A 10,252-nucleotide genomic window follows, 5' to 3' on the forward strand; every position below is an offset into this window, starting at 1 on the left:
GTGGGTGTAGGGGCCGAAGGAGCCTCGCTCTATGTGGGTGTAGGGGCCGAAGGAGACACCGGATCTGCCATTACATTTGGGGTGGAGATCCGGGGACTGACATTAATTGCTACAGGGCCAATCGGGGTTAAATTACAGCATTGTAAAATATCAGTACGAGACTATAAGGTTATAAACAAGTAAGCATACGAATGCTTATTCTACTTCGCCGTTCGCTGACAGAACAGGAGTAACTGGAGGATTGTATTATGATTTAGTGATCCTTCGGGAGGCCACTGTTCTTGGTCCTCTAATTGGTACTGAGGCCAGTCAACCGTACAAAATCGCTTCAATTTACCCTTAGCCACTGGATCTGATCCAAATATCTTCCAATTTACTAAAATACTCTGTAGGGGCGTGCATCGTACCGTACCTCCAGGGTACCTGTCCCATACCTACAGGGTAACTGTGGGCGTCCCCAGGTTCCAACAGAGCATATAATCCGGATTTCAAAAGGTTCCCACTTTATCCAAGGGACCGGTTCCCCAACATCGCCCGCAGCTGCTCCTCCCCTATATCCAAGGAACCGGTTCCTCACCGTCTCCCACAGCTGCTTCTCCACCATGTGAGTGCGTTGCACCGTCGTGCCCTCCGGGGTCAATCAAACTGCGTCTCCTCTGAGGCCCCCAATGAACTCACCGGTGTGTGCTGGGCATCAGTTGTCGCTGCAATCCTCGACCTCCAGAAGGGATCTGGGCAAGGCTAAATTGCATCCTCGTCACCCCACGTTGGGACTCCAAAAGCTTGGACTCCAAAAGCTGTTGGGCTAGCAGGGAGCTGCTGGTCGGGATTGAGGGGCATGAGATTTTGTCTACAGTGAAATGGTTGTCCAATTTGGTTCCTAGTTTGATGTTTTTGCCTTCATCCCTCCACCTGCATGAGCAGCACAAACCTCTGTGCACTTGGCCTCTAACCCAGCCGCGGGGCTCTGTGCTTGTAGATTTCAACCATGCTTCGTACTTTGCTGTGAATATCACATTGCAGCTGCCAATGGGAGATGCTGCCAGGGATTTCTATGGAGCAGCAGATAGCCCAAAAGCTAGGGCTCCGACGGAGCCCCAGGACGACCCTGACAGCAGCGCCATGGAGGAGATGGAGGTGGAGGAGATGGGAGAATGGGAGGGCAAGGAGATGGATGTGGATTAGAACATCTCGGATTTGAGAAGTGCTGGGTGTGCATATGGCACCATACGATGCACCCACACGAGAGGGGCTTCCTCACCTCTCACTGTTTAGAGAGCTAGGCATCTCAGGGGTTCTCTTATATATATTTTATTATTCCTTTCTTCTTTGCACTTACACACTTTGAGCAGATTTAGGAATGAATGAATGTTCCATTTCCAGTGGTGTCTTCATGTCAACAGCTCTGGGATTCGGACACGATACGGGAACAGTAGGGTAACGTGCATCAAATCTCTTCAATCCAGACAGCGTGATCAGCATGGGCAGCAGGTATCATGGGGCTGTGGGCACTGAGGTTGCAGTGCCCCGGGGCTGAGGTCTCGCCCCCTGACCTCTGCCATCCAGTGCTGGGGCTGTGGGCTGTGGTGATGGTGCTTTGGGCTCCTGCGGGGGAGAGGTAGGTAGAAGGGGAGGGAGGGGGGCAGAAGGGGAGTGGCGGGACCTCAGGCACAAGGGGAAGGGCCAGAGGCTAGGCTTCCTGGGTGGCCAACTCACTGGCAGCCCGTGCTGATCGGAGAGTAGACAAATGATCGTCAGGCTTTGTGCTGACCAGGTCTAAGTCAGAGCAGCCTTGGGGCTGCTCTAATGTACATTCCGCTCCACATAGGCCCAGGTAAGCTGAGAATAGCTGTACTACAATGCCTTCTGGCCATGGGAAGCAGGGCAGTTGAGGCCTTTCCACCAGCCAGGGAAGCCTCTATCTGCAGGTATCCTCTGAGGGTATTGACCCTGTGACATTGCACTTCATAAGCTTTATAAAAATGTTTAAGTGTGAATATGATGTAACTGGAATATGCTTTATGCAAAAGGTCTCTATAAGTTTTGTAATGAGACCTTACAAATCTACTGAGTGTGTTCATCCTATTTGGATGAATGTGTCATTCTTGTATCTGAAATTTGGAAAATGAGATATCACTCTGAGGTCCTACTGTAGTTATGCAAAGTGTGGGCCATTAATGGTGGCTTAGAATCTTGATGGCTCCCATTAGCTAGGACAACTGACTGTAGATGGCTCTGTTCACCTGCAAGCCTTCACTGCATACGTGCGGGCCAGTCCTGAAAGAATGGAGGGGGGCTCACAGGACATGTGAACATGTCACATGATACTTGAATCCATCTTTAACCTGGTGCTTTTCCATTTAGAAGGAGGGGTGGAAACCCAGAGAGAACGTGAGAGGATTCCCGCCTTGTGCCAAAGATATCAAAGGGGGTGGAACAGAACAAAGGGGGCTGCCAGTCATAAGAAATCCCCGAGTTACCACCTGAGCTGGAACAAGGCTGTACCAGGGGAAAGGATTGGGCCCAGACTGGAGGGAGTCCAGTCTGGGAAAGAAGCTTATTGGAACATCTCTCAGGGTGAGATTTATCTGTATTCCGTTTCTTAATGTATTAGGCTTAGACTTGTGTGTTTTGTTTTATTTTTCTTGGTAACTTATTTGTTCTGTCTGTTATTACTTGAAACCATTTAAATCCTACTTTTTATATTTAATGAAATCACTTTTGTTTATTAATTAACCCAGAGTAAGTGATTAATACCTGGGGGAGCAAACAGCTGGGCATCTCTCCCTATCAGTGTTATAGAGGGTGGACAATTTGAGTTTACCCTGTATAAACTTTATACAGAGTCAAACGGATTTATTTGGGGTTTGGATCCCATTGGGAGCTGGGTGCTGGAGACAGGTGACCTGCTGAGCAGTTTTGGGTTCAAGTCTGCAGCGTTGGGGGTGTGGCCCAGACCTGGGTCTGTGTTTGCAGCTGGCAAGCATGTCTGGCTCAACAAGGCAGGGTTCTGGAGTCCCAAGCTGGAAGGGAAAATGGGCTCAGAGGCAAATTCAGCACGTCAGGTGACAGGGCATTGCAGGTGTTCTCCTCACCCTGGTCGAATGCCTTGTGCGGGTTGTACCTGGGGGGTGCAGGGGTGGAATGAGCCGGGGACGGCTGCCCGTTTGAGTGATTCATAGCAGGCAAACGAGGCACCTTTGGGGGAGCCTTGTCCAGGCCTGCCATGGGTCAGCTCTCTCAAACCACCACCCCTGGCAGCGCAAGCCTGACCTTCCAACCCCCTGCAGGCCTCGCTCTCTGTGTACCGGTTAGCGATAGACACTCCCAAAGCCTCTGAGCGTCCCTCGGGAGTGCTCAGCCCGTTCCCCGGAGCACACGCAGAACGGTGACTCTAATCCCACAGACGCGGTCCACAGCAGCTTGTAAGATTCAGTTCAGGCCAACCACTCTATTGAGAACCCAGCACTTAGATATACAGAAAACAGGAATGAGTTTATTATCAAAGAACAGAGATGCAAGCGAGAGTGAATAAATACTGGTAACACCCATTGTTTCATGTTCTGTGGGTATATAAATCTCCCCATTGTATTTTCCACTGAATGCATCCGATGAAGTGAGCTGTAGCTCACGAAAGCTTATGCTCAAATAAATTGGTTAGTCTCTAAGGTGCCACAAGTCCTCCTTTTCTTTTTGCAAATACTGGAAAGTAATGGTTACATAGAAAACAAAATCCTCACACTTTCTAGAGCCAGGGTTCTCACAAATTTTTGGCAGCCTCAGAATGAGGCTCTGACAATACTTAACTAACTGTAGGAAAAACAAATAAATAAATTACATGTGCATATTTACATAGGGATTTTTTGCAGATTCAATAATAAATATAAGGTACAGTTGTGTCTTATCTTTACTGGACCTAAACACAGAACAAACCAGTGCTTTGCACAGTCTTGTCTTTTTTGTTGTTCTTTTGCTTTTTTGGTCAAAGGTGGACGGCTGTACAACAATTCTGAACTAAATTTAAAAATGCTTTACATAATAGAAAGGATAATGACTAATAATGAAAGAATGTATCTGCCAATATGTCCAAAGTTTCTTTCACAGACAAAAAAACCCAGTCAACGTAGCCCAGTAATAATAATGATAACAGTAACAACAAAGTCTGAGCCGTTGCTGTTGTCTTTTCAGCTTGGTTTTTGCATCATTTAACAGCTTGCGCCTCTGAAGCTCACCGTAGTAATTTGGTTCAACTTCCCTTGCACAAGTGCTGTAGGGACGTTGCACGACATACATTTCAATTTGATGAATTTCTCTCTCACACTGCAACTTGTTCAGTAATGGAATCAGATGGCTTCGGAAACACAGGAAACTGCCTTTCCCCCTGGTGCTGAAGTGTTTCTTTTTCTTTCTATGTTTTGCTTTTCTTAGCAGAAGGTCCCAGAGGAGCCACCTGCTGTCACATTCAAGGTCATTTTCTGGCACTAGATTATCTGAAATACTTTCTGATACCCAGTCACATTTTAACTTTTTCACCTCCCTCCCCACCCCCATGAACAATCGCAACCTGCCCAAACACCACACAGTGAGATGGCCCATAGCCACTTACAGAGCTACAATAACATGAGATGTAAACACAGTGGTTAGAGGTCTATAAAATCATGAGTGGTGCAGAGAAAGTGACTAAGGAAAAGCTATTTACTTGTTCCCATAACACAAGAATTAGGGGCCACCAAATGAAATTAATGGGCACCAGGTTTAAAACAAATAAAAGGAAGTTCTTCCTCACACAGCGCACAGTCAACCTGTGGAACTCCTTGCCTGAGGAGGTTGTGAAGGCTAGGACTATAACAGGGTTTAAAAGAGAACTGGATAAATTCATGGAAGTTAAGTCCATGAATGGCTATTAGCTAGGATGGGTAAGGAATGGTGTCCCTAGCCTCTGTTTGTCGGAGGGTGGAGATGGATGGCAGGAGACAGATCACTTGATCATTGCCTGTTAGGTTCACTCCCTCTGGGGCACCTGGCGTTGGCCGCTGTCGGCAGACAGGATACTGGGCTGGATGGACCTTTGCTCTGACCCAGTATGGCCGTTCTTATGTTCTTAGCCAAAGAATACACTTTGTGACTTGAAAGAAAACCACACCTATGTAGCTTAGCTCTGCCGGCATGGTACTATTTAAAAGGGAGCGCGCATGAGGATTTATGGCATTTAGAAGACACCTTTAATACTTAACATCTGAGCGATTGTTGGGGCACTTTGGAGGCTCTTCTGGCTGCAAAACAATCAGCTGCTGGCTGCATTTGAGAAATGCTGTTCTGGAGTCTAAACGAACAAGGCCTTCCCTTAGCCACATGCTGGGGAAATGAGGTAAGACTCCTTCTCATGAGATCACTCCCTCTCAGCTGCAGAGAAACGCTTGACAACGTGACCCTGAGTTTAAAAGGTTCAAAAGCAGAAGGCACATACGGAGTTTAAACGAGACACACTTATTGCTTGAGGGCCCCACTGCCTGATTTTGAGATCTTGGCTCGTTCAAGTAGGTGTGAGTTGTATAAGTGTCACTTCTAGGAGTCTCATTTTGAGCCCCTTTCGAGTGCAGTCTCTTTTCCCATCTGTCAAGGTTCCTTCCCCACTTTGAACTCCAGGGTACAAATGTGGGGACCTGCATGAAAACCTCCTAAGCTTACTTTACCAGCTTAGGTTAAAACTTCCCCAAGGTACAAACTATTTGACCCTTGGACTTCCACTGCCACCACCAAACGTTTAACCGGGTTTCTGGGAAAGTGTTGTTTGGAAACGTCTTTCCCCCCAAAATCCTCCCCAAAACCTTGCACCCCACTTCCTGGGGAAGGTTTGGTAAAAATCCTTACCAATTTGCATAGGGGACCACAGACCCAAGCCCTTGGATCTTAGAACAATGACAAAAGCATTCAGTTCTTGAAAAGAAACATTTTAATAGAAGAAACAGTAAAAAGAAAAGGATCACCTCTGTAAGATCAGGACGGTAAATACCTTACAGGGTAATTAGATTCAAAACATAGAGAATCCCTCTAGGCAAAACCTTAGGTTACAAAAAGACACACAGACAGGAATATTCATTCTATTCAGCACAACTTATTTTATCAGCCATTTACAGAAATCATAATCTAACGCATATCTAGCTAGATTACTTACTAAGTTCTAAGACTCCATTCCTGTTCTGACCCTGGCAAAAGCCTCACCCAGACAGACACAGACCCCTTTGATGTTCTCCCTCTTTCCAGCTTTTGAAAGTATCTTGTCTCCTCATTGGTCATTTTGGTCAGGTGCCAGCGAGGTTATCCTAGCTTCTTAACCCTTTGCAGGTGAAAGGATTTTTCCTCTGGCCAGGAGGGATTTTAAAGGTGTGTACCCTTCCCTTTATATTTATGACACCATCACATACACCTCAGGTTTGCTACAGATCCACCGTCTTCCCATGTAGCACCGTGAGCGGCTGACCCCTTTCTCGTTGTTCAGATACGCGCAGTCACCTCCTCCTCTTAAGTGAAACCTGCAACACAGAAGCCAGGGAGCTGCAGTCAGGCAGAGGCCAGGCATTTCACACCAGTCCCAGCCAGGGGAGCCGTTCTCCACAGTGCAGGCCTGAGTGCGGAGCAGCTACTCTCCCAGCCCCTCAGGAGCAGAGCTCAGGACAGCGGGGGCTTTGCAGAACCGCTGACTGTTCCTGACCCTCTATGCTGAGCAGCCCACAGGGGTGCTGGAGAATGGACAGTCCCCAGCAGGACAGAGAGAATTTGTTAGACTGATTGTCAAAAGGGACCGGCCCTCTAACAAGAGGGGCAGACCATCACCAGAACCAGACGACTGAGCCGGAAAAGCGGGGGGACAGGAGGGATCTCGCCTCCTTGAAACACATGGAGCAGAACCAAGATGACACTGAAAGAAGAAATTGCATTCAGGGGTTTCCTTTTCCGTTGATCTATAACTCTTGAGCTTTCCATTGGGGATGGGGGAAAAAGAGAGTGTTGAAGAAGTTCCTTTGTGAAAGCATGTGTTCCTTGTTTGTAACCCTCACGTGACTCTCCCAGAGTTCATCTGGTGTGGAGGGTGGAGCTCTAGGGACAACATGCCTCTCGGGAGATTTGGGAGGGTTCAGCACTGGTTTTGGATCCTACAGCAGCTGATCTGCAGGGTCCCACATCCTAAGGAGCATACCAGACAGGGAGTGTGTACCCCAGGAGAGTGCCACAGAGGCCCGAACTCAGGACAGTGTCTGGTAGCTCTTCAGACCCAGTGAGGCTGGAAGCAGGTGGGATCCAAAGGTTGGGTCCAATACAGCAGAATGGGGACTGTCCATTGGGGAGCCCTGACCCAGCGCCAAAAGAGCCTGATTTTTCAAAGTACTGAAGTAACCCAGACCAGAGAAGTGGGGGGGTCTCCATCCCCCTCTAATGGCTGGCCTGCAAAAGAGCTTTATCAATGGCGGGGGGGTTCAGTTAAAGAAGTGGATTCTTTCGCTCCTATGGCAGAGGCTCATGCTTCTACTGCTGAAGTCCCAGGGTTCAAGCTGCGCTGGTTTTGTGATCACACTTGGAGCCCACTGAAACCCATCGCGGGGTGTTGGGCAGCCATCACTACTGTACCCCGTTCCCGTGGGAGCCCCAGGCATCCAGCACCTGTGAACCGCAGGCTCCTTTAACATCGGTGCCTTGTTGCGGATTCAGAGGCCTCACCAGCCAAGTCACTCAAACCTGCCGGCTGCAATCCCCAGCGGGACCTGCACCTGCCATGCAGTGCTCGGCATGCTGCCCTCTCTAGCAGCCACTGATAACCTGAGCTCCCTGCTGCCTCCTTTCCCCGGGGGGGGTCAGACACCCCAGGGACCTTGCTGAAGAGGGCTGGGGGAGAACAGCGAGTGTCCCAGCTGAAATCCCAGCGCGCTGCGAGGGCATCTCTGGCTGTGGCGGGCTCTGTCTCCGGCCCAGCACCGTGCTGCGGTGAGGAGCCGAGAGTTCAGGGACACGCCGGCTCCCATCGGTCTCCGATACACGCAGGACGCGAACGGACCAGGGTCGTGTCTGGTTGTTTCACGAGCACTGAGTGGTGGATCTACCTGAGCTCAAACAGCTCAGACACCAGAATCCCAAGCCCAGGGGATTAGTCCAGAGGGGCGAGAGAGACTCACAGGTGGTTGAATTTGGTGCCGTTGGTCCATTTCCAGGACTGACCCTGTTCCCTCTGGAGGCCGATCCAGTGGTCCTGGACACCCTTATGGCGCAGCAGGAACGCCTTCAAGAAAGCCGAGGGACAGCAGGTATCAGCCCCAGCTCCGGTGCTTCCCCACCCCCACCCCTCCAGGGCTCTGTGCCGCAGAGAATCCCAGTCTCATATTCATAGAGTATCAGGGTTGGAAGGGACCTCAGGAGATCTTCTAGTCCCACCCCCATCCCCAATTAAATCATCCAACAGATTTTTGCCCTATATCCCTAAATGGCCCCCTCAAGAATTGAACTCACAACCCTGGGTTTAGCAGGCCAATGCTCAAACCACTGAGCTATCCCTCCCCCCATATTGAAGAGTACTCAGTTTATTTTGGGGGGGGGGGCTGTTCCCCTGCCTTTTGCAAAGTACAAGATCACCCAGGCAGTATTAACCCTCCCCCTGCACAGAGCAGCCCCACCCCTGTGCTCCCAGTCACCCACACCCCAAGTCCCCCTGGGCTGGGGGCAGCTGCTGGGTCTGAGCTCTCTGCAGAGACCTCTCTTCTCACAGATCAGCCCCCGCTCACCACAGCAAGGCAGGAGGAGGGAGCGAGTCAAGCTGAAGTGGGAGCGGTCAATGTGAGAGGATCCCCTCCTCCCCCCCTCCTCAGCTGGCTGCTCCTTTCCCATCCCCACAACAGGAGCACTGGCTGGGTTCTCAGTCCCACTCCCGCAGCCAGCAGGCCAGGAGCTGCCTGAGCCAGCCCTGCCCTAGACAGAAACTGTCTCCCTATTTGGGGAGGGGGGCAGCTGAGAATGGGCAATCCCTGTGATCACACACAGACAGTAGGGCCCTGGGCCCAGCCAGGGCTGGCGTTCAGCAGCTGGAAGTTCATTCACTCTGGCCTCCCAGCATGGGAGGGCTCAGAGCTGCTCCTCACCCCATGGGGCAGAGCCCAGGTCCTACTGCAGCAGCCACCACTGTGCCAAGATCAGTGTATGGCAATTCGAGAGTCTCTCACCATTTCCTGCTCACTCCAGCCAGGGAGGCACCCGGTGCACAGCAGCGGCTCCTGCTGTTGGTCCAGCTCCCTTCCGTCTCTGAGAAATAGTAGCATTTCCCTCGGTATCCCATCCAGCCGTCTGGGCACGAGGGGCCAGCAGGGGGGCACAGATCAGCTGATGAAAGCTGAGATGTCAGCACTGAGAATGAGACAGTCACATGGAGGGTAAGAGTTACACCTAGAATTGGGCATTTGACTGGTACAAAAATTGGTCAACTGACCAGTCAAAACTGTCAAAGAGTGGTCAGATATTTTAAAATACCAATTTATCAGAATTGGTTACCTCCCGCCAGGAACAAAAAAGAGCAAGACGTCATTCTCTCCAGTAGGTTTAGCTTTCGATCGATACGGATCTACCTAATTTTTTTTTAAAAAATGTACTTCACTGAGTTATTTTAGCTCAGAAAAAAAAGGCAAAACAATGAAACCAGGTTCCAGAAAACACAAGTGAGAACTTGGGAACTTTCACGCAGGGACATGAAAGCCACAAGGGGGCGCCAGAAACCACAGCAACCGGAAGTGACCTGTTGCACTGTGGGCCAGGAATGATGGAACTTAATTCACCTCCTACATGCAGACTTTTCTCTCCCCAAACACAGCAGCAAGAAAGGCACTTTCTGGAAGCCCTCACGGCAGTGTAACCCTTTCAGAGCCATGAAAGAGCAGCAGTGGGGTCACCCATAAGTGACACCAAAGAGGATTTGAAAGGCCTGTCTAGTTGAGAGGAGTCGGACTCAAACCCCTCCAGATGTTTTCGAGCACGTCACTTTTGTTTGCACCACAGTAATTCGGTAGCTGGTTTTCAAGCCTTCTCATGTGGCTGGCGCTCAGCGAGGAACAGACACTCTAAGTCTGGAAGAGTTAGGAAACGTGGCAGCGGTGATCAGAAAACGAGCATGTGTTCGCCTCACGCACAAGGCATGTCTGACCCTGTAGATTTAACTGTCCAGTGCACGGTAGCCCACACCCCTGCCCTACTGAACTGAGCAGAGAAGTCAGTGACT

The 10,252-nt window shown here is 50.0% G+C and overlaps 1 long non-coding RNA gene across 1 annotated transcript; it reads right to left on the reverse strand.

Moving 5' to 3' along the window:
* Nucleotides 1-6,095: 6,095 nt before the first annotated feature.
* LOC142068902 (uncharacterized) lies at nt 6,096-9,459 on the reverse strand. The gene is made up of 3 exons (XR_012664796.1): nt 9,207-9,459; nt 8,169-8,272; nt 6,096-6,533 (listed from the first exon to the last, which is right to left on the reverse strand). It is a non-coding gene; the product is annotated as an uncharacterized LOC142068902 (long non-coding RNA).
* Nucleotides 9,460-10,252: the final 793 nt, after the last annotated feature.

Source organism: Caretta caretta, chromosome 14 (genome assembly GCF_965140235.1).
Source record: "Caretta caretta isolate rCarCar2 chromosome 14, rCarCar1.hap1, whole genome shotgun sequence".
In the NCBI taxonomy this organism is placed as follows: domain Eukaryota; kingdom Metazoa; phylum Chordata; order Testudines; family Cheloniidae; genus Caretta; species Caretta caretta.